General features: G+C 42.4%; 1 long non-coding RNA gene across 1 annotated transcript in view; it reads left to right on the forward strand.

Moving 5' to 3' along the window:
* LOC115772220 (uncharacterized) overlaps positions 1–19,323 on the forward strand; it is a 28,848-nt gene extending 9,525 nt beyond the window's left edge. Inside the window, exons 2-4 of the long non-coding RNA XR_004019024.1 lie at positions 15,491–15,574; positions 18,225–18,283; positions 18,935–19,323. This is a non-coding gene — a long non-coding RNA (uncharacterized LOC115772220). The remainder of the gene's footprint in view (positions 1–15,490; positions 15,575–18,224; positions 18,284–18,934) is intronic.
* Positions 19,324–25,516: the final 6,193 nt, after the last annotated feature.

Consider the following 25,516-nt stretch of genomic DNA (forward strand, 5'->3'; position numbering starts at 1 on the left):
TAGGACCTTTTTGAAGCCTGATATGAACGAGATTAATTGTTAGAAGGAGAGAAAGTGTTTCACTGTTCATAAGGGGACTTCAAAATTCAAATGTCCATTTGTGCTGTTTCATTTCTTGTTTCATTCAATTCAAGTAGCATGCATTAGGTTATCTACCGCTGCCCTCACATTATTTCGTCAGTGAAACCTTCCTGTGAACTCTGAGGCACAATGTGTACAATAAACAGGCTTCCATGTGCATCTGTGATCTTTTTCTGGCTGTGGGATCCATTCAGCTCTCTGCTACTGTCTGCCACCTGCTTCCCTGTGGTGCCACTCAGATGTGGCTTTTACTAATACCTGTGCTATGGTCCTCTCATTTCAGACTCAGACGCGCATTACGTTGGTAGGTGTGCATTAAAAATAAAAACCCGCTTTGGAACATGCAATCTCTCGTGATTTGAGCACAATATAAATATTTTAGTCTCACCACAGTTCAGGGTGCAGATGATCACATGGCAGCGAACAGCAACATACACTACACCTGTGTGGGCTGGTTGAAAGCACCATGAAAAGAAGTCCATCCATCCATTTTCTTCCACTTATTCAGGGTCACGGGGTGGGGGGGGTACACCCTGGACAGGTCGCCAGCCTGTCGCAGGGCTAACACAGACAGACAACCGCTCACACCTCTGGGCAGTTCAGCATCAGCCTGACGCTGATGCTGATGGACCGTGGGAGGAAGCGAGAACATGCGAACCCCACGCAGAGAGGCCTTCATGCTGTGCAGCAACAGTGCTAACCACACATAAAAAAATACGTTTCTCTGATATTTTCCTACGCTCACAACAGTTACATTTCCACACATTGTTCAAAGAAATCATCAACGTCATGTCTTGATAGTGAATAGTTTACAAGATGATTTTTTTTTTTCTTTTCTTAATGCTGCTCAGCACAAGCCACTGAAAGACATGGGTGTGAGCCACGTGCAGTGAAGTATGTGTGTCAACAGTGCTGGCCTGAAGATGAACCTGTGGATACACCTTGTGTGGAGGGAGAAGAAAAGGGAAAGGCAGGGGGAGAAAGATGGAGAAAAGCGGGTGTGGCCTGCTAAGTGAGTCAGCCAGAGCCGAGTCTGCTGAGTGGCAAATCAAATGCCAATTGACAGAGCACACTCTGGCTCCGAATTCACTGGCTCCCTCCACTGCACAGGTGGTCTTTGTCTCACGCACACACCAAAACACACTCAGCCGCTCTAAATGCACAAACGCACTGCAGTGCAACCTCAATGGATGATTGCTCTCTGCATTAAACAGGTTAATCTCTGCAGGAAAAACAATACTATTTGAGTTTGACAAACATTCCTGATCACACAGTGAATCTGTATTCAACAGGAAGGCAGCAACACAAATCATACTTCCTATTTTTTTAAATTTTACTTCTGCATTATTAAGATGTTGTTTCTTATTGAGTGCCCTGTACGTGACCTAGCAGTTGCAACACAGCGTGCCAGGATGTGACCTCATCCACACACACACAAGCGTGACACTTGATTAATGGGCTCTGAGGTGAACCCTGTGTGTCTGTCCCAGGTCAGTCTTTTTGTGCTGATCCTTGAAGGGAGTGGTCAGGTTGTCCCCGGTTAATTGATGGTGCTTCCAGCACGGAGGAAGGTAAAACAAGTGCCGCACAGTAAGACTTGCTGAACCTCTTTATTTATTGCTTTTCTCTCTCTCACTCAGTCTGAGAACAAAGAGAAACCACTTTCAGTTGTCAGTCACAGCTCTAGTTTACCTTGATAACTTTGGCATACTGTCAAACTTTAATCTATAATAGGCGTGTTTGCAAAGCAAAGAATCCCTAAGAATGATCTATTTGCTCATTTCTTAGGTCTTGTTTAAATAAATGCATTACATAAACTCTTTCTGTATTTGTTTGTAAACATCAGGAGATGACGTGCTGAGCAAATTTACTCTCGTGTGTGGTCACAGGGGTGCTGAAGTAGCTCCAATTCATAATGCAGCCCAACAGCTCGCCACGTTTATGAATATTACCACGTGAAGATTTCAGTAAAACTGAGTTTTCATAAGCAGATTTTTTTTTTTTTTTTTTAATTATGGACCTGAACACTTTTGAGTTTGTTTGTTGTTTTTTTTAAACTTTTCCAGAGTGACTGAAGTGTGTTTGGAAAATGTAAATATGGAATTGTATCCCACTAACATTAAAAAAAAAAGGATAAAAGCTACATGAAAATTTAATTGTGGAGTCAAAATGTGGAGTAATGATCTTACTCCTGACCTGCGTTGCTGCATCTGTACATGCAGATGTAAATTTGGGCACGTGGCTCATTCAGTGTCTTTCTGTAACTGATGCATTTGCACATTTTTGTAGGAATCACAAATTCTACTTGCAGAAATAACCCACTGTTTTGCATCCTCATGCTGATAGCATTGCTGAAATTTTGTAAATGTGAAACGCGTCATCATACTCAGCGTGTTAAACATCTTATGAACAGACTTGCAACCTGCCCGCCTGTCTGCTTCCCTGTCTGCACGCCACCTCGGGAGACGGGGATTAGAGGCCTTGGAGGACTGACTGTATGGATGGTGTATGAATAAGTTGGAGAGAGGTGACAGACGGGACAGATCGCGTCTCATCACCAGTAAAGCCTTGGGGCTCCCATAAGGGACCAGTGCATCACACAGAGAGCTACATAAAGGGCCGCCGCAGACGAAGGCCTGGTCAAGGCCTAAGCTATAGAAGCCCTGACATCTGGCTTTCTTCTATGTTTCACCGCCAACCTGCTACCCCAGTCTGGCAGCTATATGCACTTCATTATTGTGCCTTAATGCACTCTTGAATCACAGTCAAAATTTGGTCCTGATATGTGTTTTTATTGCCAATAAAAATCTACTTTATATGAAGTATCTACCATAAGATATATAGTAAGCTACAACAGCATGCAGTATATGACACTGGCAGTATCTTTATGCTGCCCATTTATGTACAAATGTGCAATGTGTGTTGCATTTTGGCCAACAAACTGTAAAGATAAAATTATGATGAGACAATAAAGGCAGGCTCAATCATTTTGAAGGGAAGATACACAGCAGGTGGTACGAAAAGCTCTGACAGAACCCCTGATTTGTGCAGAATTGTGTTGCTTAAAGGATATGGCCACCAGATGCCCATTTGGATGAAAATCTAGGTTTCAGTCTAATCTGTCAATTTCGGAAGCCAAAAACGTGTCAGCTTCATGAGCAATGCGAGAAACTTTGCTGTTAACGCTGTTCCAGAGCACTTCTTTACTTTACTAGATTGAGAATCGTCAGACATTTGTTTGCAATTTTATGATTACAATTATATTTTATTAATCTTATTTACAAATAACAAGCCATACTTTTTTTTTCCTAGGAATACATGATTGCCTTTGTGCTGGGTGCACAGGACCTCAGCAGTCCTAGGAACATAGCCATAGATGGCAGTGTTTTGCCTTATTTTTAACAGCCCACTGAGTTCTGTGGCTGTGCAGAAATTAAATTTTGCTTCTGTGGAATATGCTTTCAGATGGCTGCAAATATATATATATTTATCATTTTTAACTGAATATTTTTGGCTGACCCGTTCATGAACTGGAGATAAATTTCTTGAATTAGGCAAATCCTTTATGACCTAATGCACTGATTTCCACGTGGGATATTAACAAGGGTGCGCCGTATGTTGTGTATGTTTGTCTTCTTTATATTCAGGTTTAAAATTTGCATTGGATCATACATTTTAGCCACAGCTACCCAATCTTTTCTATTATTTTACAGATTTTCTGCTGTGATGCCATTTCCTAATGTTGTGGTTTCAGGTCAGCTGTGCCAGTTTTCTCATTTACTGTCCACAATAAACAGAAACAAAGGAAAACAAATAAAAACCAGCTATTTATTACTGTGGTCCAGAGGCTCCACGTCTTTGCCAGTTTTGGGAATCAGTCTTATTTATTTTTATTCTTTTATTTGTCTTAATTGAATCAGTGTGTCCTTTATAAAAAACGATCGCCTGCTGCACCTGATGCGGTGATCTCAGATTCAGGACTCTGCTGCTCTTTGACTGAAGCATCCTGATATTCTTCTCGTATTTGCTGAGTTAAAGAAGATTTGTTGACAAGTTCTACTTGAATAAATGTGTTTAAACAACAGTAAATTTCCTTGGTCTTTTGCTCCGACTGGGCCAAGGTCGGTTTTATATTCGACTGAAATCATAAAATGACACTTGAGATAAACAGAATGTTTACCCTCCCCATGTGAGCTGAGGCTGATATGTAAATGCAGCCTTATTCTTTCATCAAATTTGCATTTACCCTCTTAACCAAACACTACAGGGTTCCAATTCAAACAGCACTAATGATGGCTGGCCCTTTATGACCGATTGCCGTATCGGCAAAAAAGGGGAAGAGCAATTTAGCCCGGAATGAAAGGAGTAAAGCATAGTAGCTATCTGTGAGTGGCTGACAATAATTGGATCAACTTTGGAGAGAAATGGATGTGTTTTGATGCTCTAGTGGCTGACTGGCAATCGGCTGGCTTTTCGCCTATTTATCATTCCCCTTTTATCTGCTGCTGCCAGACCTTTCCACTGCCTCCATTCCAGGGCCGGCTAATCAAACAACTTTTTAATAAGACCAAACGGCATCTCCACAGCCGGAGAACAGAGCAGGGCTTCACAGAACAGCGAGGAGAATCTTGGGATGAATATCAATTAACACGCTGACACGCTGTTTTTCTGCAATGAAAAGTTTGACACAGTATCAAGAACAATCAGCTGACTTTGTTTGCCGCTTTCAGATCTGTCAAGCAAGCTGTGATTCACAGGGCCGCAGCCTCTTCAAACTGGGCTGCTTACGGCTCATCAGCAAGAAAACATTCAGATTAGCTGGACTTGACTTTTCAGCTCAAATGACGTCTTGCAGAACTGCTTTGTTGGCTGCAGCTGAATTCAGCCTGATGCTACTAGGACCGCGCTCCTGCATTTTTCCACAGTGACTCAGATTCTTCTGAACCGTCCAGTCCACCGTGATTGGCATGTAAATATTTAGTGCAAATACACGTCTGTGTATTTTGAAACGGGTATTTTCATAAAGTTGCACTCGGTGGTGTTACATTCCACCCTGGTGGCACTGGTTGTGGTCCTGCAGCACCTTTGCACAGCTCTCTAATCACAAATTTAAGCTGGATTCATCACTGCATGGAAATCTGGACAGAAAGCATTACAGTCAGCAGGTTCAAGGTCCTGTCAGGAGCCAGCCTGGCTTGCTTTCTGTCCTTGTCCCAGGGATAAAATTGATGTCCTGCAGTGACTGCAAGATCACCAGCTGCCGCTGGTCCATATGGCTTTAGAGACGTTAACAAGCTCACATCAAAACAAGTGACAAAATGCAACAAAGAGCACCAAGGAGTGAACAGGGCTGTCTTTAAGGAGGAGCTCCGTGTTGGTCCCCTACCACCAAAGGAGGGCAGGGTAGAAAAGCGGACCTCGGTTTGAGTCCTTGCTAGGTAACTGAGGGTCTCATGTTTGGAATGTGTCTCCCTGTGCCTGTGATACGCCACCCTGCAAGCCCACTGGCCATAGGTCACACAATTTGTCTTTGTTCTCAACGCCTCAATTATGTATTTCCTTTTTGATTTAAAAAAAAAAAAGAGGTGCCCTTGGAAGTGAACAACAAACTCACATTTTGAGTGTGCCTGTCAAATTGCTATCTAATTGTTGCAGGGCTGCAGGGGGAGCTGATATCTGCTTTTCTCCTGCCGCCGGCTGCCGGCCCTGCCGTTCACAAAGCCAGGGATGCCACACACATTCTGTTTGTTCTACATGAGCAAACAGATTGTAAACTGGCTGATAATTTTTGTTCTGACAATGTCATTTACGGCTGTCAGCCTTTTGTCTGCTCTGTTTGCTTTATTCAAATATGAACCGAGTGGACCTCCCCTTCAGCGCTCACTTCTGCATTAAAATCACATCAATTCACTTCCATTTTGTCTTATCTGAAATTCATTGGAGGCAATCACTTGGTTGAATGCCCTGCCATTGCCATGGAGACCACAGGTCCCGTGTGGACTTCAGTAGGATTAGGAACTTGTAAGATTTAAGTCTTGAAGTACACAGTTGCTTTGTTGTGTCCCTCTTTGATTTGAAGGGGAGGAATTTGCCTTTTCTAACTTTGGACTGAGGTGAAATAAATCTGTGTATATATTAGCATCTTCTGCTAGGATTGATAAATATTCATCCACTCCCCCTTGGACTGATTTATCTCTGCATTTACCAGTTGCTTTAAAGGCACTAATGCAGTAATTTTCCTCACCCTGATCTGCATTCATGTGGCACTTGGAACCACAGCAGTGAACCACACTGAAAATGGCATTTTACTCCTGCACCACTCGGCTTCATTTGTCAGGCAGCCACGTCTGTGCTGAAACCACCAACGTCCAAGTGGTGCCCGGTGCCCCGGTGGCACCGCTTTGCCCCGCCGAAGGACAATAACTCCAACTCGGCGAAACGAGCAGGGGTGCTCACTGGACGCTCGCCTCCCAGGGCGTCGCACTTCACTCCTGAGGCATCTCCACCCCCCCCTTTGTTCATCAAGGTCAGGGCACAAAGTGCTGTTATTCACATCAAACTGTCTGGCTGGAAGCGGCTGCAGATGTTACTGTTTTTGTGTTTGGTTTTGTCTCCTCGCTCCGTCTTTTCTCTCTCCCCCGCTTCTTGTCAGAGCTGGCTGCCAGGGCGCTTGGCGTGCGAGTTTTTAAAAAGCTGAAAAAACGTGGCCCATGAAAGAGAAGCGGAGGCCTTGGCTCCTGCACCTCGTGAATTGTTTTCTGTGTTTTGTTTAGTTTAGTTTTGTCTTTGCTAAAAGTACAAAGTAAACAGTCTGAAGTAAATGGATTCATTTTTAGTTGCACCAGGCAGTTTGTGCACAACGGAGAGACACTTCTTTTTGTCCTCTTTACCACCAATGGTAACATCTATTAGGCCACCCTTTATTGTCAGCCGTGACAGGCGGTTTTCAAAACTTAATGCATTCCAAATATTTCCTCCACTTTCTTACAAAGGTTAAGAACAAAAGAAATCTTTTGAATAGTTTGCACATTTTAACTAACAAAAGGATGGTCTAGATCAAAACACTGAATAACAGTCCTAAAATATGCTGTAGATGTATGGAGTCATTTGCATCTCATTTTCCTTATTGAATTGCACCGCACACTCTGGCCAGTTTAGATACTGGTGAGACAGCCAGGCGGAAAGCCAGAGGTAAAGCATGCATATATATATATATATATGAAATTGTGTGTTTACAGAAGTGCATTTTTAAAGTACAAACATTTTTTTACTTTAAAAATGAAGCTTTTTTTTCATGTTGCATGGAGTCAAACACACTTGATGTATAATCTTTATTTTTCAGCACAGACACTTTAGCAATATGTCAATAATTTTTTAGTGCCATTTCAACATTCTGTGAAATTTGAGATGTAAACAAAAGTTGTCTCTGCTGGCACAGTGTCACCCGGAGCATCTAAACAATCAATGCGCATTTGCAACTTGGTATTTACCTGGTGTTGACATCAATGGCAGCCCTTTAAATTAAGGTCATTTTGTCAGATATTGCATGACATTACACGTGGCATTTTGGAAGGATAACTATTACACTGAATATAAAGCAAAGGCATCCAAAAAAAACAGCAGTTATATACATTAGTCAGCAAAAAGATAAAATATTTTCACAGCAGGGCAAAGGTAAACATCTAACTCTAATTTCATGTGTAAAAGCCAGGTGGCACGTTTACATCACCGGCTTTGTCATTAACCAGACATTTTTCAGCCTCCGATCTTCCAAAGATTCACCTCTCAAAAAGGTTTTGACAGAGTCTTGCCACTGCCTGTCGAGACACTATTTCATCTATGGAAGGAGGATTATTCTCAAATACCAGCCCCTGTTTGAACAAAAGAAGCTGATGATGGCAAATTAGGCTTGGGCTTTCTGTTGGGAAAAAGAGGAGAACCCTCCAAAGTCTAACTTGGTGGTCTCCATTTATTCATAATGATATATTCACCTACGGTTTACATGATTACAGAAGGGAACAATCAAAGCAGCAGTCATGGGCAGTTACATCTGCATCTTATTTGATACATTATTGCACCACGAACGAGCCTTCACTGAGTTCAAAGCGTCAAAGTAGACATTATATAACAGCGTGGGTTACACTTTAGTCAAGGACACATCTCAGTGGTCTGCTGACGGTCTTTATTGTGCCAACAGGGAATGGGAAATCAATGGCACTGACCTGTCCAAGCCAGTGTACCTATAAGCTGACTGAGGTCACTGTTAGGAAAGATCCGGCTCAGCAAAGCACACAGAAAACTTCAGAAGGTCCTTGGGGACACTTTCGCCTAAATGGCGATACGGTGCATCAATATTGCACCTCGACTGCAGGATTTCATATTCAGCAGAACAAAAAAACTAGACTGAAAAGTTGAGTGAAAAAGCAAAGAGCGCGCGGGCAGATCAGAGATACAAATCAGAGCGTGTGTCGAGTCCGACCTGCTTTATCTTCTCTCTCTTGCAGCTCCTGTGCTGCTGCCACTAGCTGCTGCACAGTTGGCTGTGCTATTGATCTCATTGTGGCTAAAGACACTTCATGTACCCTGAAAGACTGCTACACAAAGCTGTGACATTGATAGGACCACACTGAGGTGGGTCTTTTTGTTCCTGCCTGTGTGTGGGAGTTGAGCTACAGCTGGGGGTGGAGGCAGTGCTTTGAGCTGACCCACACAGGCCATTTAAACTTCAGGCAGCTAAAAAGCTGCTCAGGGGTTAAACTGAAATGTTGGGCTGTCTTTGAGTCACTATGATACTTCTTCTTTTTTCACTCATTTAGATTTTACAGCGGCTGATCCCGCTAATCTACTCTGTTGTCTAGACATGCCATCCCAAAATACCAAGCTGCAAATTTGATGTTTTGAAAAATGTAATAGATATTGTTTATTATCAAACATAAACACAGCATCTATCTGAAGCTCTGCCAAGTCCAGCTCTCACACTTTTACTTTGTTGATACATTTTGTTGGGACTGCAGCTTTAAACCTTTCTTTGTACAGTGAAAGGGAAAGTCGATGGCTGTCGACAGGGCTGCCTTCACGTCGTCACACACAGGCGTCCTGCATGTAGCCACACGAGGCTCCCGCCTGCACATCTGGCTTTTATTTTTGTAGCTAAGGAGTATCTAAACAGGTCTGAATCCGAAAACGGCTTTGTTGTTTTAGTCCCAGGTGGAAGGGATGTTGGTTGCCGCAAAACGAATTTTCATTGCACGCTGATGTCTGTCTTTCCTGCATTCCATGCGTAACATATCACTGTCGTTCGTGGGCATTTGCTTTTATTGTTTTTCTAAAAAGGAGTCCATTTTGATAGGATTAACTATTGCTAGGAGCCTTGTTAGAGTAGACTTAGTTTATCCAAATGCAGGAGCTGCATTGTGCTGTTTTGAAAGCACTGCGGCCACCCAGATTTCGGGAGTTGCAGGGGATGACTTTGCGGGCTAGGCGTGACTGATGCACCTCCCAGAAGAGAACAACAACTGCCGAAGGCCAAGTGGGTAATTGATTTGGTGCTTTGTTAATAGGTCATGACTAATTGGACGTACCACGAGTGTCAAAACCAGGTACAGAATGATGAAAACTGTCAGAGGGGCTCGATAATTACCAGCTGAAATACTGTGTATTGAGTTCAAACATATACGCTGTGAGGCGCATCACACCGGGTCCATCCTTTCACTGTCCATGCACAAAACTGCCAAAATAAAGAAACACAACCAGTATGAGGGAAATATTGTATGATTTACTAGATGAAACCGTTTTAGCAGTCATTAACACAGTGGTGTTGACTGTTTCGGGCAGGACCCTTTATTACACTCAGCCTTTTGTTCTGCCTTTTTCTGCACATATTTCACAGTGGTCTACCGTGTCACTTCAGTGGCACATAGGCGTCCCCTAATTAGATCATAATGCTGATCTGTTGTCCTGATTAGCATTGAATGGACTTTGATCTGCATGTATTATCAGATTACTGTGATAACCCACCTTTGGATTAAGAAAAGGTCCATGCTCATTGTCCTCTCTGGCTGGGAAGAAAGAAGGGGGTGTGGGTTGCTGGAGGATTAAGCCCGATGCCTCCTTTGTATGCGGGAAATACCACTTTATCAGGGAGGGCTGTGTCGAGCCGCAGGGTCTAGCGATGAGAAAGGGGGAGTGGGCTGCTCTTTCAGGGGAGGCAGTCTTCTCTACCCTGGCCTCTCTTCCAGGCCCCAGCCCCCTTTGTGGAGGCCCAGTGGCCAGCAAGGATCACAAGGGATGACACACCCCAATCTGGCCTGTTTACTCAGGGAAATAATCGCTAATTTTGGAATAATCGTGCCTCCTGCTGACCAAGACTAATTGAATGGTGGCATGCCACGGAGGCGCTGGACCGGCTTTGCATTGCGTCGGCCTTGTCAATGGTGTTTGGCTAGGCAGCTCAGAGTGATTGATCCCCATGGAGTTCTGACCACAGAGAGGTGGAGAAGAAAGATATAGAAACATAATTAGTCATGAATATGCCCCCATACCCCTGCTGGGATGATCCTGAGATTTTAGGATGGAGGAATGTTGGATTACCCATCGGTGCTATTTGGACATGTTGGCTGCATTGTGGTGCACAGGGATAGTCTGAAAAAATATGTGACCCAGCCTAACCCTATCGAGAAATCAATATTTCATATATGGGGATTGGCTATTCATAACCACTGAGAGCACTTGCATTTCTTCATTATGACGTGATGCTTCAATCTTACTGCCAGCTTTAGAGAAGAAAGGACCATCCCTTGCCAATAAATGGGTCATTCCTGTTGACATTTTTCCCAGCGTGAGCCATTTTGATCACCCAAAATATTCCCGTTCCCAAGAAAGAGGATTTAAGAACATTTTCTTTCATTCTGCTGATCATTTCATCTCCCCTCATTTTACCGTTGAGGTAATTCACTGAAACTGAAAGGAAAGCTTTGAATGAAGTAATGGAAAATTTCAATCCATCTTTTCTCACCGACTACCCTTCCCTCCTTTAGATGCAGCTTAATGCAACAAAAGAAGCTGATGCATGTGTTTCATGCTTTGTTTGGTATTTTTGAGAAGAAAAAAAAAAACGCCTGAGGTTTGGATTATTACGAACGAGAGCAAACGTTTTATCCAACTATGGCAGCTCTTACCTGTTATATATATATATATATATATATATATATATATATATATATATATATATATATATATATATATATATATATAAATATAATCTTTAAAAAAAACTGCAGTCTGCAAGTTGCAGATGACGAGCAGATAATATAAATATAAAATTACTGATTCAATCTCAACTCTACTCTTTTTGCTCAGGCACTTTCTGCGAAAGTTTGGAAATGTTTTATTTAAAATGAAATATTGTAAACTGTCGGCCCATCTGCATTAATCTATGCCACTGATGGAAGAACGGAGCATATGACTATATGGTAAAACTGAAATTGGATGCGAGACATTCTGGATCAACTTCAGGCAAAACAAACACACAAAATATGGTTTTAAATATTTTCCTAAACACATTTGCCACAAGAGTTCCAGCATAAGAGATATAAGACTACAGACACAGGAAAGTGAATGGCTGATATCAAGGTTCCCATCTGCTGTCAGATCAATATTTTGTGCAAGCCTTGTAGGCCTGTCTGTTTACCCTAGGCATCTGTGCCTAGCATACCAACCCAGCGCAATGTTTGAGCATGTGACTGTGTAATAATGGCCAGATAGAGGAACTAATAGCCACTGCAATATCTGTAGCTTGACCCAGTGTGCCTCTACCTAATTGATCTATAGATTAACATCAGACACATCAGTCAGGGGTTAACCTTTTCTGTTTCCTGCACTGTCTTTGCTGTGGATTAGAAAGCACTTGAAAGGCTGGCAGCAGCTTGCAAGCCGCCCCCATCCTTTGTTTTAATGCATTTCAAGTGAGAGGTGAAAGGAAACAGCAAAAGCATTAGAGCCATGTTAAAAGATGTGTCAAAACACATTTTTGCACACTACCTGTGCACATTGTGTTACAGATGTTGTGCATACTTTCCTGTTTTCCCACAGCGTGCGAGCGTTACGTTTATAGTGAGACAGCCTTCCTCTGTGACCCGTCTCTGAGTGATCTTCCTCTTCTGTGGCTTCCGTCACAAAGTGTCTGTTTCACCAGTCCAGGCTGGCGGAGGTCAGCCTAGTTCAGCCCCGTTCGGTCCCACAGTTCTCCTGCCCTATATGTACACTTGGTCTAGCTATGTAAACTTTGACATGTGGGTGTCAATCTCTCCCATATTTACCGTGGGCTTTATCGGACCATGATTAGTTTTCCGAGCAAATTTGGAGGTAAAAAGAAAAACAGCACTCGCAGTATGTAAGCCAACACTGCGTGTGCCACTGTTGGGCACTGCATATTTACAAGGGTCCGGCTTGTTTTGTTAAGGCTTTCTCTGTAGGTACATGTCAACCGAGGGCTTCTGGGAGAAGCAGGGGTTTATCAACAAGCAAGAAAGGGTGCTTTCACGCTCGCCATCCACCCCGACAGGTTCAGCTTTGTTAGCTGTGCTGCTCCCTTACTTCTCCTATAAATACATAAAGTACTGTGGATGTCAACAGCAGTATTTCAGTGAAATAATCACGATATCGTCAGCGCGTTTTGCCAGACTCACTCACACAAGTCGGCCAGAGGAGAAAGACTCCCCGAAGTTCATAACGCACTCAGAAGAGGAGCTGGCTGTATATTAAAATGAGACAGATGGGATTATTTTCATTTATTGCATTAGGAAAACAATGGCGCAGGACATCCTAAGATTGAACTTGATAGGATTATATTTGTGGACACTGGTCAATGACATACGAGGGCCCTAAGTGTTTGCCTCAAACAAATGGTCCCCACTAAACGTGTACTCAAGCCAGAGTAAATTTGATTGTGGCGACTGGAGAGAGGAGGGGTGATTTCGGCCATTCCTGTAAACACGGGAGAAAGAGAAACATTTGCTGTGACACGGATAAAGCAAAGATGATAATAGCATGCAAATGTTGGCAGACGCAACAAAGCAGTTTGCTTTTATGGACCTTGAAGAGCCCTCATAGAGTATTGACACTGACCTTAGTTTTTCAATGAGAAGCACTCCTGGTGATTTCCAGGTGTGCCAAAAAAAACATTTTTTATAATATTTTCCAGGCACAATATTGTGAATAACACCAACTTAAAGGTAAGTTTACCTCTGATTATCCTCTCAGTGATCCGTCTATGAAGAGTCCTCTATGTACTGAGCCTAATCCAAAGTCAACTCTCCATCGACACAGATCTTATCAAAAAGTATTAATCTTGAAGTTGTACTTCCTCATTCCCAAGCTACCATCCAGTCTGGACCAATCCCGTTCCGCGCTGCTTGGTGTCACGGTAACCGTGGGAACGCTTGGTCTCTGTTTAATAAACGTGGTCGGACCAGAGCGAGCGTCCGATATTGACCACTCAAGAAAAGATTAAACGCTGGTGACATTTCAGAGCTGGAATTTGCAATTTCCACAAATATGAGGGCGTCCTCAAGCCCGGCATGACACCACATAAAATCAATACAAATAACCTGAATCCGTAATACCTTGATCCCTGTTAGTGGAGGGATGCATTACAACTAAGACACTGGGAAGTGGGAGACACAGCTCTCCATAACCCCTCCACCAGACTCACCGCTGATTCCTATCGACTGTCTCCAGGCCAAACACAGACGCAATAACAATTAGGTGGGACACTGGGCCAATTCTCTTCCTCTCACACACACAAACACACACTCATACGACACACAAAATAAAGATAAATATAATAAAAGGCACATCAGTTCTTCAAATGTTGTTTTCTTTGGGTCAGGTATATAAACATAAACATAGGAGAAGGTGTTCCTGCACCATTAGAAACTATTAAATGCCACACAACATGAATCACAAAGCCAACATAAACATTCCTATTGATATTCACACTGTGGAAAAGATATCTTTGGGAACACATTGGACACACCCGTTGTGAGTCATCACACCAAGAAGGATTAGCGGGCTTACCCCAGACTTAGCCGAGGGGAGATACTGAAAAGAAAACAGCGCTCCTTCTTTATATCTTCCTTTCTGTCTTTTGCAAGAGCCAAAATTGGGGGTGGGGGTTTTGAAAGTGTGCTGCACTGTACAGTAACTAGCAGGCAGGATGCAGCTCTCACAGAAGGGCAGGTGAGGGGAGGCAGGTGGCTCTTTTACGGCTTGGAGAGCAGTTGGCCTCTCTTCAAAGCAGCCACCCGTAAATGTCACACCACTTTGAGTCGAGGGAGGACTCCTAAACAAAAGGGATACAACTGCCGGGGAACAGAGGTTAGGAAGAATTCCCTTATCGAGAAACTTTAGTCCTCCGTGTTGGCTTCAGAGCGCTAGAAGTGAGAGTCGTCTCGTGTCCTATCAGTCGTGTGATCGTACGCAGACACATGTACATGACTAAAATATTGTTCGGTGCAGCAGAGTGGGCAATCAAGCTCAGCTGTGCCCTTCATTTCCTGCTGATTGTGGTGTGGTTTCATTACCTTTCTATGGAGGTGATAACAGTGCACCTGCTGTCTCTGCTTCCTGTGTCTGACCACAGCGAGGCGAGCCACTCCTAGTCAGCGCAGTTGTCTACCTACAGGTGGTGGTGGTGGAGCTGCTGACCCTGCAGTGGTGCCAGATACACACAATTACCAACAGCTCTCATAATGGCCACGTTCTTTACTCGGGATTAACTGTTTCTATTCCCCTTCCAATCCGAGAATAAGGAACTGAATCCATTTACTGCCTTAAAGGGGAACTCGGCCTGTGAGAACAGTTAAGTAATGCCTTCATGCTCTGAGCGATAACCCTGGTGATGGAGCATGGTCATATTTGATTTTTCATTATCAGTATGATGAACTCATCTTATTTTCCTAAATATTTTTGTGTATGTATTCTGCACAAAAAAACTATATAAAATCAGCAAACACTGTAAATACTGCACACTGAAATAAAGTAACTGCTGCAAATTTAAATTCCTGTAAGAAGGAAAATGAACTAAATTGAACGGGATAAGTAGAAATTTTTTTTTTAAATAATTAAAATTCCCCAGTTTGCTTTTTTTCAACCTGCCTCTGAGACTCAGGAAGAAGTGATAATTTTTCCCATTCCATCATGAATTTTTTCCCTCACATGTACAATGGGCTCTACATGCTCTGGGTGAGTTCTTTCTTTTTCTGACTCACTAAGATGAAGGATCACTGATGGATGTGGGAACCTGAAGCCCGGCCCTAAAGCTCTCCTGTCAGGAGGCATCACTGCTCCGTGTTGTGCAGGAGGACAGTTGGAATCCTTCAACACTGATATCTTAATCTGTGTCTTTCAGAAGTGCGACTCCCGATGAAGTGGTCACTAAAGTGGGAGGGAGGAGGCGCAGGGAATCCAGGTGGCCCGTGACGTCCGCCGGCAGGTAAATCTGAAGGAAATGGCATGCCTGGACTAAACGGCTCCTTTTACTCCCCCCACTGCAGGAGAGTGTTTGCGAGAGAGGTGTTTTAAAAGCTGTGCCCCAGCCAAAGCTGCCATCATCATTACACTAAGAGGCTGAACTGTGGTGGCATAATGTGTGTGCCGAGTTACTCTGTCTGTTTGAAGGGCCCTCAGCAGAAGTGTGTCTGCTGTTGACTCTCCCATTTAATATTGTTTGAATTTTTCATCAAGATCCGAAGCGCTGTTACAAGAGCCCTTTGTTTTCTGACTTGTTTGTACATTCTTTGTGTGTGTGTGTGTGTGTGTGTGTGTGTGTGTGTGTGTGTGTGTGTGTGAATAGTGCATGTTTGCAGAAAGGTAACAGCCAAGGATTTAGTGTGAAATGTAACAAAGTTAGTTTTGCGTCACATGTCTCTGCACACAATCTTATATCAGATATTTCCTTGTACTACAGTATTTCTTTTATTCAAAGTATTGTCCATCCTGGAGGTCTGTGGTGGTCTAATGAGGAATTCCAGACTCTGGACTGGACATCCAGCTGCAGACTTCCCTGTACCCCAGTCTTCCAGTGCCTTTTGTGCCGGGGACCCCGACGTAGCCTTGAATGCAGGTCACTGCAGGTTACTGACAAAGCTTGGTGAAAGGGGCGTTTTGTGAGCATGTCTGAAAGAAGTGCACACAATTAAAAATAGCCTGCCCTCCTGTCAATGCATCGCCATTAAAAACAGCTGGGCAGGGCTTCTGCCTGCATTCAGCCACGTGAAAGTTGATTCTCTCATTGTGCAGCTATCTTGTCCCAACTCCCCCTTTACTGCCACCCTTTGTTGGCTGCTTTGTGCAGGCACCATCACGGAGGCAAAGTCAGCCTCATAAAAAGAGTTCATTTTGGATTCACTGGCCTCCGATGAACACTGGGAACTTTCTTTATTGTGCCTTCGTCCATAAATCGGTGCTTACTCACTGAGCCTTGTCAGTCTGTCTCAAAAGATTCTTTATGGGGCATTTCCTACTTCTTCCCTTGGACACGTTTTATCAATTCACCCATGTAGGTAATCAGCCTGCTCACGCTCCGCTCACTTTGGAGGATGCCAGTAATTCAGCTGCAGTGCTGGCTGGATGCTCTGAGTTTAATGTATTTGAATCAGAGGGCAAAAAATATACATTTATTTTTATGTTTGATGGCAGCGATAGATATTTCGATTAATCAAACGTCAATCTCACCTGGCTGCCAGATGATCGTGCAGGCCCGTGAGAGTGTTTTCATTTGCTGTCAGTTATGACACATTGGAGCTATCATTGGCTTTAGGATGAGTCCTCTGAGCCTACAGGTAAAAGTAAACACACAGGATCCCACCCATGGAGCAGCTGTCACTGACTTCAATGAATCAGCTCTACCTGCGCAACCAGGCACTCCAGGGGTTAATGGAAGTGGAGGCGGACAGCCGTGTCTGTATGGCATAACCGCCTCTGTTAGATGTGGTGCTTTCAGGAAGACCTCCTTTACCAGGCTTGTCATTTTCCACCACCCCTCATTGTTCCACCCCCTGTCTCTGTCTCCGACTCTCTCTCTCTTTCTCTTTCTCCCCTGGGCCGTCTCTTCGCTCTGTCCAAGGCCTTTTCTGATGCCAAGAAAACACACACAAGCAAGCAGCAACATGCACCCGCACACTGACACACTCTCATAAAGACACACAGAAACAGACCGAGACACAGAAGACTCGCACAATCAGAGAGTCAATAAATGGCCTTCTTATCTTATCAGCACTGTCATCGCTCTATCATCCGCAGCCGCTCCTTTTGTCTCATCGCCCAGTGATTCCCAAACAACCGATGCAATTTATACTTAGAAGGTCTGAAATAAACCTCAGAAATTTCACTCTAATCAAAGATTATTTCACAGAAACAAAATATACATATGTTTGTTTGTTTGTTTAAAAAAAATACATTTTATGGTGTTTTAGGAGAAGGAACTACTGGCAAATAAAGCAATAAAAAAAAGGCATTTTTATTGTTGTTTATGAAAGATTAAATTTGTATTCATCAGCCCGTCCACGGTGGCCTGAAGTGTGTACACTTTTAAAAAAATCCTGTGAGCAAGTTTTAAAACTTCTTTTTAAAGTTTTCAAATCTCATACACACACTTAAATAAATCATGAAGATATTATTATTGTGTTTCTTTAATGGTAAATGTTAAATAAATAAATGACTTCTTCTTCTAAATGTTACAATATGCACACATATTAGTTGGAGTTGTTACATTCATTCGTGATCTCCTGTGAGGCCTGTGGGTTCCCTTCACTGCCAAAGCATTAAACGTGTGAGCGATATACTCAGTGTTCATGATAAGAAAAACTACATTTCACACACATTTCTTTCATTAATATTCTCATACTTACAATTAAAGCGGACTCAGACTCCACATTCAAGCACATTCTGGTTGTATTGATACAAACATGCAGCTGTGAGACCGTCAGAGGCCATTCTTGTAAAAATGTAAATATTCATGCCCCATTATTAACTATCAGACATAATATTGTGTTGTTGTTGTGGATATTAGAGCAGCTCTTGGTTGCATAGACAGTGTTTTAAGTGTTGACTCCTCCTCTCTCTGCTCGTTTTCGCCCTCACAGCCTCGGCTCTTTTGTCTCTGCTGCTGCCGCTGATGGAAGGGATTTTATCAATATGACAGGTGAGCCTGCCCAGCTGCTACCTGTGTGTGTGTGTGTGTGTGTGTGTGTGTGTGTGTGTGTGTGTGTGTGTGTGTGTGTGTGTGTGTGTGTGTGTGTGTGTGTGTGTGTGTGTGCGTGCCAAAAAGCAGCAGCTGTGTCATACACGCGATGGACTGACTCTCCTGTGAACCCTCACACTCAGGCATTATTCTGACATATAGATTTTTATTTTATTACACGTTTTATTCACAGCAGCTGTTTAGAGGATGGTGTATAACATCAACACATCAGCACTGGTGAAAAGCAACAACTGGCCAGATGCTCTCCCTTCTGGATCCATATTTGTGCAATATTAACCTCATATATGAGCACTTTGTTTACTTCCTGGGCTGCAAATCACCAGTGTAATTTTCACTTCCACACTGAGATGGCCATGGCATCTCTGCACTGGTATATACACTTTATGATTTGACTCATATGCTGGGGTTCAATACTTTCGTATTGACTCAGGTAATTGCACACGAGGGACACAGTCTGTATTCATAGGAGAAGCTTTTCAGTGAATCGAGGGTTATTGGAGCGGTCTGAGAAGCTTCTGGCAGCTCGATCGACGTGTTTTTTTGCTTTAAGAGCGGCGTCAGGTTGTATGTTTGTCATTGACTGTGTTTCAGGCGTGACGATGGCAGAGCAGAGGTCTTCCACCTGAGCAGATTTTGTCCAGAGTCGCTCCATTACCTGAGTGAGCCTCCTTTGTCTTACAGCTCCAAGTGGAAAATGAAAATGAAAGCTGAAATGGTCCAGGTCACCCAGGCATCACAAACATTGTTTTTATGTGTGCATCTGAGAGGCTGAGAATGCTTTTAATTTGAGCTTTTTAAATCCAGCAAACATCTGCTCTGTGGTTTCTTGAATCTGATCAGATCATAGATATGTTTCATGAAGGTACAACCTTCAAATCATCAACCCACCAAACATATATATATATATATCTATATACACACACAGAGTTAGAGCCAGCCCACTTAGTGAACGGCGTGTTGGGATGTAGTCATGAACCATAAGCTCCGCTGCTCTGCTGTCACCTTTTATAAAAACAGGTGTGTTTAGGTGTGCAGTAATTTGATCTTGTTACAAGTTTGTCCAAGTTTGAAAGATTTGCCTCATTATGGTGAAACTTTATGGGCCATCACATTTATTATCGGCTTTAAGAAATACTTTCAAATTAATTATATGATTCTTCAGAGAACACATACACAGAAAAAAGATTGCTGTGTGTCAAGCCCACTCTTTTTTCTGATGAGCCAATCATTAAAGGCAGCAGGTAGAGTGATCACAAAGGTCCCCTCCTTATTCTAGGCCATTACTCATGAACTACATTTTCCATAGAGTAGAATATTACGTCTTTCTAGGTGTGGGCCTGTCAAAAGGCACGGGGTTAATGCAGTGCACTGCTGCTTAAAGCACACTTTGCTCTTTTCAAATTTAGTCATTGTGCCGAGCAAGATCAAAAGGGCCCTTTCAACATGTTGCTGTGTTCAGCGAGCTTTCATGTCTTACCTCATTACTGGAAAACTTTTCTTTGATTGAGCCGATGTCTGAGCGGAGTTTGGTCTGACAATGGGGCCGGACGACTTTCACCGCAACACAATGAGGAGGCAACAAAGATGTTGTCTCAAATCCCTCTTGAGATGCTGGGCCTCCACGCTTTGCTGTGGCCAAAAAGCCTGTGAATTACAGTAAGATCCCTTAAAAGTAAGGATTTTTAACTCCTCTGATCAAACTCAGCTCACGACCAGCGGAGGCTAAATCCCTGCAGGGGAGCCGGCGTCGGAGCCGAGATGAGCCCATTTTAAACCCCTTCTGATGGTGCCTGGAAGAATGGCTTAAGGAGGTTACATTTAACTTTAAAATATGCAAGTTTTAGCTAAGTTCAATATTCAAAAGACTTTCAGAAAAAAACACTTGCAGAGACAATTATATTTGTAATGAAACACAACACATTTTCTTAAAAATATTTTATTCATGTGGTTTCTTCACAGTTCTGAGGTTTTTTTGTTTTTTTTTTACTTCTAACAAAAATGTCGTGCCGGGTCACTAATATTTTTTCCAATCTTTTTTTGTGAGAAATAGAGCAAACAGAGCCTTGAGTGAATCCTTGAGTATACACTCCCCTCTCTGCTCTGCAGGAGTCAGAAAATACTGACAGAAGTGACGTTTTACGGCTCAGTAGGAAACTGCTTCTGACCTTTTTTTTACTTTACTCATTATTTCCCTCCTCACGCAGATATTAGCACCGCTCGATTGTCTTTTCTCCTTTTCTACATGTATTTTTCTCCCCCCCCCGGCTGACCCTTTTCCCTGTGTGCGCCACGCACTTTTACAACTTAATTTCCTCTCTGGCTGATTTAAAATGTTTGTTTTAAAACATTTTTATCATCTTTCCAGTGATAACTGCTTTACAGGCTCAGGTAATTGCAAACTGTCAGACCTAAAAATACCCACAAGAGACAATATAAATATTTGAGTGTTCCTGTGACCTGGCCTGTGTAGAAAATTGGAAATGAAATAAACTGCGCCTGTTGCAAATTTTCCACTCGGATAATTTTTCCTTTCTTTGGAGGAGCCGGCCAATGAGAGCCAAGCTTTTGTTCCTGTTATCACACGCTGTTCATTTGTCTCCTAGCCGGAAAGCGGTGTTAAGATAACGCCATCCTATCATCTGATTGTCTTATCAAAGTTGAGCGACACAGCACCTCCAGACACCGAACAATCAGTCAGGCTGCATGAAAAGGTTAAGTTCTCCCAATGCGTTTTCTGAAAGTGGCCACAATACTTTACACACACAATTTATTCAAGATTATTTTGTCCCCACATTAAGGTGCCTCACCACATCGGGCTCATGTAGGCCAATACTTGAGTCCTGTTTAATTTCTTATAGCCTCCTCTCAAGATTTCAAGTGCAAGAGTGTGCAACCCTTCTGCAGCGTTTGACACCAGGGTCAGTGGAATTGCCCCACTTGAACTAAAAGACATTTAGTTTGGTTTGGAAAGTGAAAACTCGGACACCATTAATTTGTTTGCTCTCCCACTAGTCATGACCACAGCAAATGCCATCACCTCAAAGAAGTGGTCGGCTGTCCTCACTTTTATTTGTTTGTTTCTTTGGAGGGTGTCAGAAGTTGTGGAGCCCAGCTGTAGCAGACATTAGGCTTGTGCAGGGGGGGGTGTGTGGTGACTGTCCAAAGGGAAGGCTTTGCAGGGAGAAAGCTATAGGGAGCTAGCAAACAAGCTAGCAACAGAGCAGGGGGGTGGTGATGGTGCAGGGAGGGGTGGGGATTCATTTAGCCAGGCATAGCTGCTCTTGTTTGTGGTTGTCCCTGACAGCGTCGGCAACGCTGCTCCAAAGCACCTGTGTTTGCTCACTAGCTTTCCCCCAATCTGCTCGAAAAATGCTGTGAGCATGTCACATGGTGGCCAGATAGCCTGGGCACCATGGGAATACAAAAGCCAGGGCTTTTAGAACAGTTAATCATTAATGGAGGCCTCTCTTTTGTTCCCATTCAGTTCCACACTGACGGAGGCTTTGATATTACACACAGCAGACAGGTCGGCCGCAGATAGCACGCCAAGTACATCGACGGGAAGGTGCTTTCAGGCCGCTTGAAGAAGACTGATGGAAAAAGATGGTAAAAGTTTCCTTACAGAGAGAAAGAATCTGTAAAGGACAAGGAGAGCACATGGGTTAGTTTTACACAGCATAGTATGATTTTCTAAAATTAAACACAGTAATTGTGCTTAGTATAACCATCCAAATGTTTAATAAGTGAGTGCTGCCAACAAAAACTCCATGATCGCGGCGCTGTCGCTGATTGTCAGGAATGCAATTAATAGAACAGGTCTTTTATAGAACTGAAGGCCATTTTACCCACCCCACAATTAATTAACATGCCCTAATCTCGGTTTGCTCTCCATCTCGAACCGTCAATGAAAAGTCCTGGACTCATTTCACGCCTGTCAGAGTGGCTTTAGAATAGAAGAAAAACGCAATGTGTGAACTTGCTTTCACAAAGCACGGCCAAATTTATCTTGAGGAGAGATTAGGTTTGTACACCCACATTCTTATAAAGCACTAAAAGGGTCAGAGACAAACTCTTATCTTCCATTTACCTCAGCATGCCAGTGGTTCTTTATTGAAAGTTAGACTCAACCCCACCCTAACCCCCCCAGTGCCAATAATACTGTATGGGACTTGGAGAGGATAGTGGGACCGCAAACATTTACGGCTGAAAATGCAGCACAAGAGCCGGCAAAGTGGCCACTCGGTGCAGGATGCTCGGTGTGCTGAGAGTCAATCATTAACGTGGCACTTTCAGTGATATCTGCTCTCTCGCACAGAGTAGAAGTCAGAAGATAAATGAAGGTTGTGTTTCAGGGAATAATGTAAGGCTCCAACTTACCAACTTCAGTTCTTTGGTAAACATACCAGCCTACACACTGCTGAACGTTTTCATGACTCTCTTAGGTCATTTGTTCCCCAGCTGGCAGTGAAATGACCGAGGTTCATGTTTGTGGTAACATCAGTAAAACGCTTCCTGAAATCTATAATAGAAACCTGTTTACCTCTCAGCCTTTCCATTATCATATGGTTTAAACTTCCCTGTTCTGTTATTAATGACCAGCCTGAAATGGTTCCCATATACACAAAAATTATTTCATCTCAGTGAACAATTTTCAAGTATATGAAACTGAAAAATACTTTGGAGTTCACTGTAACATGATGCAGAGATGCCAGCAGAAAATACAAAAACATTTCTTTGTCACAGATGAGCATCGTGCAGCCATGAACGGTTCCCTTCCTTACATGCAGCTTGACCTCACTGCAGTGTGTTTATTTGCAAACCCTGGTCACCGGTGATAAGGGCCGCTGATGTCCCCAAACTGTAGCTCGCAATCTCTGATCGTAACAACACGCCCATGTCTCTACCAACACATTTGTACTGTGCAGCACACAATAAAGGAAAAACATAGGTGCTAATAAATCCTCTGTCTCAGCTATAAGGAAATAAATCAGGCTGACTACAGTCAAAGGATGGGCTTAACAAGTGCATGTTTCAAACAAAAGTTCCTGTTTCAGGAGGGAAGGTGCACGGCTGATAGATGGCTCGGCAAACATAGCTGACATACCTGGCCAATGCCATGGGCCGGTCAAAACCCAGGACTGACAGGAACATTGTGTGTGTGTGTATGTGTGTGTGTGTGTGTGTGTGTGTGTGTGTGTGTGTGTGTGTGTCACTGTAGCTCTTCCCTCTGAGGCTCCCTCTCCCTCCTCTCCTCCTCTCAGGCCGTGGGGATCACTTCAGTCAGCAGAGCCCTGTTTGACAGAGACTCAGCATCCATATAAATCCCATCCTCCTATTTATTTGATGTGCAGTTCTACTAGGACGCCTTCGATCCGTCCTCAGGGAGCCCGCATCTCAAAACACTCAAATAGTCTGGGTGCGCAGATAAGCACGGGGCAGGAATTATACTCCCAAATTCCCAAATCCTTACAGAGTGTTGTTCCACTGCATTTAAAAACACTTACACAGAAAGAAAAACTGCCATATGGTATAGGATTGTGAATTAATGCAACAGCTTTTTCGTGTCCTTTAGTGTGTTTTATTTGTGTGTATTATATGTAAAAATACTCTAACTGCTTTCTCCACGAGTGCAATTTGGAGCATTGGAGACGGGTCAGTGCAGTGTGCTGGGCGAGTGGTGAACCTTTACGGGGAACACCCAGGAATGTTTAGTTAACTCGCTGCTCACATTCAAGCATGTGTGTCAAAGGTGTTTACAGGGTGCTGACATTCACACACAGCAAGGGAAGCACCGTGAATGAATGTGCGCTCCAACTAATAAAAAGATTTATAGTAAATACGTTCCAACATTAAGAGTTTGAAAATGCTTCCTCGATTATTTTTATTAATATGAAATACTAATGCGAAGAACTGCAGTCATGGAACCTGAAATGCATATTTTTTAACCGTTCCTGAAAAAACCATGGGATTAAATCATGAATTAAATATAAATGTTTTTAAAGTACATTGTAATGTTTTCAGATTTTTTGTCTTTATCTTAATATTTAATCGATATTTGGTTCATTTATTATTTCAAATATATTTGAGTTAATACTAACCATCAGTAAATGAAGACTGAGCCAGCACAGACACAAAAATGTGACCCCGATCTGAGAGGTAAAAAAATCATCAGGGCAAAAGATTGTTTTGCTCCACGAGTCCGACATTAATCCATCATAAATATCATCCGCACTGAGTGACAGCAGCAGCTGCTCGGTGCTGCTTCACTTTGACCCCACGCTGGATACATTTGTAACTCCGTCAGTGTCTGTAAAATGATACAGTGACTCAAAAAATATGGAGATTTCTCCTGTAAATGTTTTTATTTTAAAAGTAAATTTAGTTTTCGTTTATATATCCGTTTAACGTTTCCTTTTTTACCTTTACTTTTTCAATTTAATGCAGCCAAAGATATTTGTATCAAAAATTAATTCATATTATACATTTTTACCAGTTGGTAGTTTAATATTAATAATGATAATCAGAGAAAATTATTTTTATCCCAAAATCATATTAAGCATAAAGGCACATTAACCTTAAATTAGAGGATTTTTTTTATTTTTAATTTAACTTGTCTTCTTATTATTTTTAAAGGTTTGGGTTTTTTTTTTAAGATCATTTATTGTTTCCTTTTTTAATTTATATGTGTGTGGTTAAAATAGGAGCAAAATATAATTACTCTAGGAGTATATTTAATGATGAAGTAACACGTGGTAAAATAATAAAACTAATAAAACTAAGTTGATCATGTGTGTTTTAATTTCCTCTTATTTGATTCCCTGGCAATAAAACACAATTATACAATCATATATGGAGTCATTGTAACACAGAGCAAACACAGATTATGAGAATCTAAATATTTAATGATTTAAAACTGTGTGACTATGAATCACATTTCCATTTTAAAAAAATGCATTTTATATTTTAACACCTTTTTTTTATCTGTGCTGATGAAATATGGATCTGACTGTGAACACTTGTTTATAAGTGGAGACTTTACTGTTTTTAAAAAAAAGAGCAGCTCATGGGAAACATTTGAAAATGATAGAAAAAAGATAATTTTTTAAATTCTGTATTTAATGTGCAGCACTGTTGTCTGATATCTCTGAACTTTAGAACAAAGAAATGACAAAA

The sequence above is a fragment of the Archocentrus centrarchus genome, chromosome 22, assembly GCF_007364275.1.
Source record: "Archocentrus centrarchus isolate MPI-CPG fArcCen1 chromosome 22, fArcCen1, whole genome shotgun sequence".
NCBI classification, from domain to species: Eukaryota; Metazoa; Chordata; class Actinopteri; order Cichliformes; family Cichlidae; genus Archocentrus; species Archocentrus centrarchus.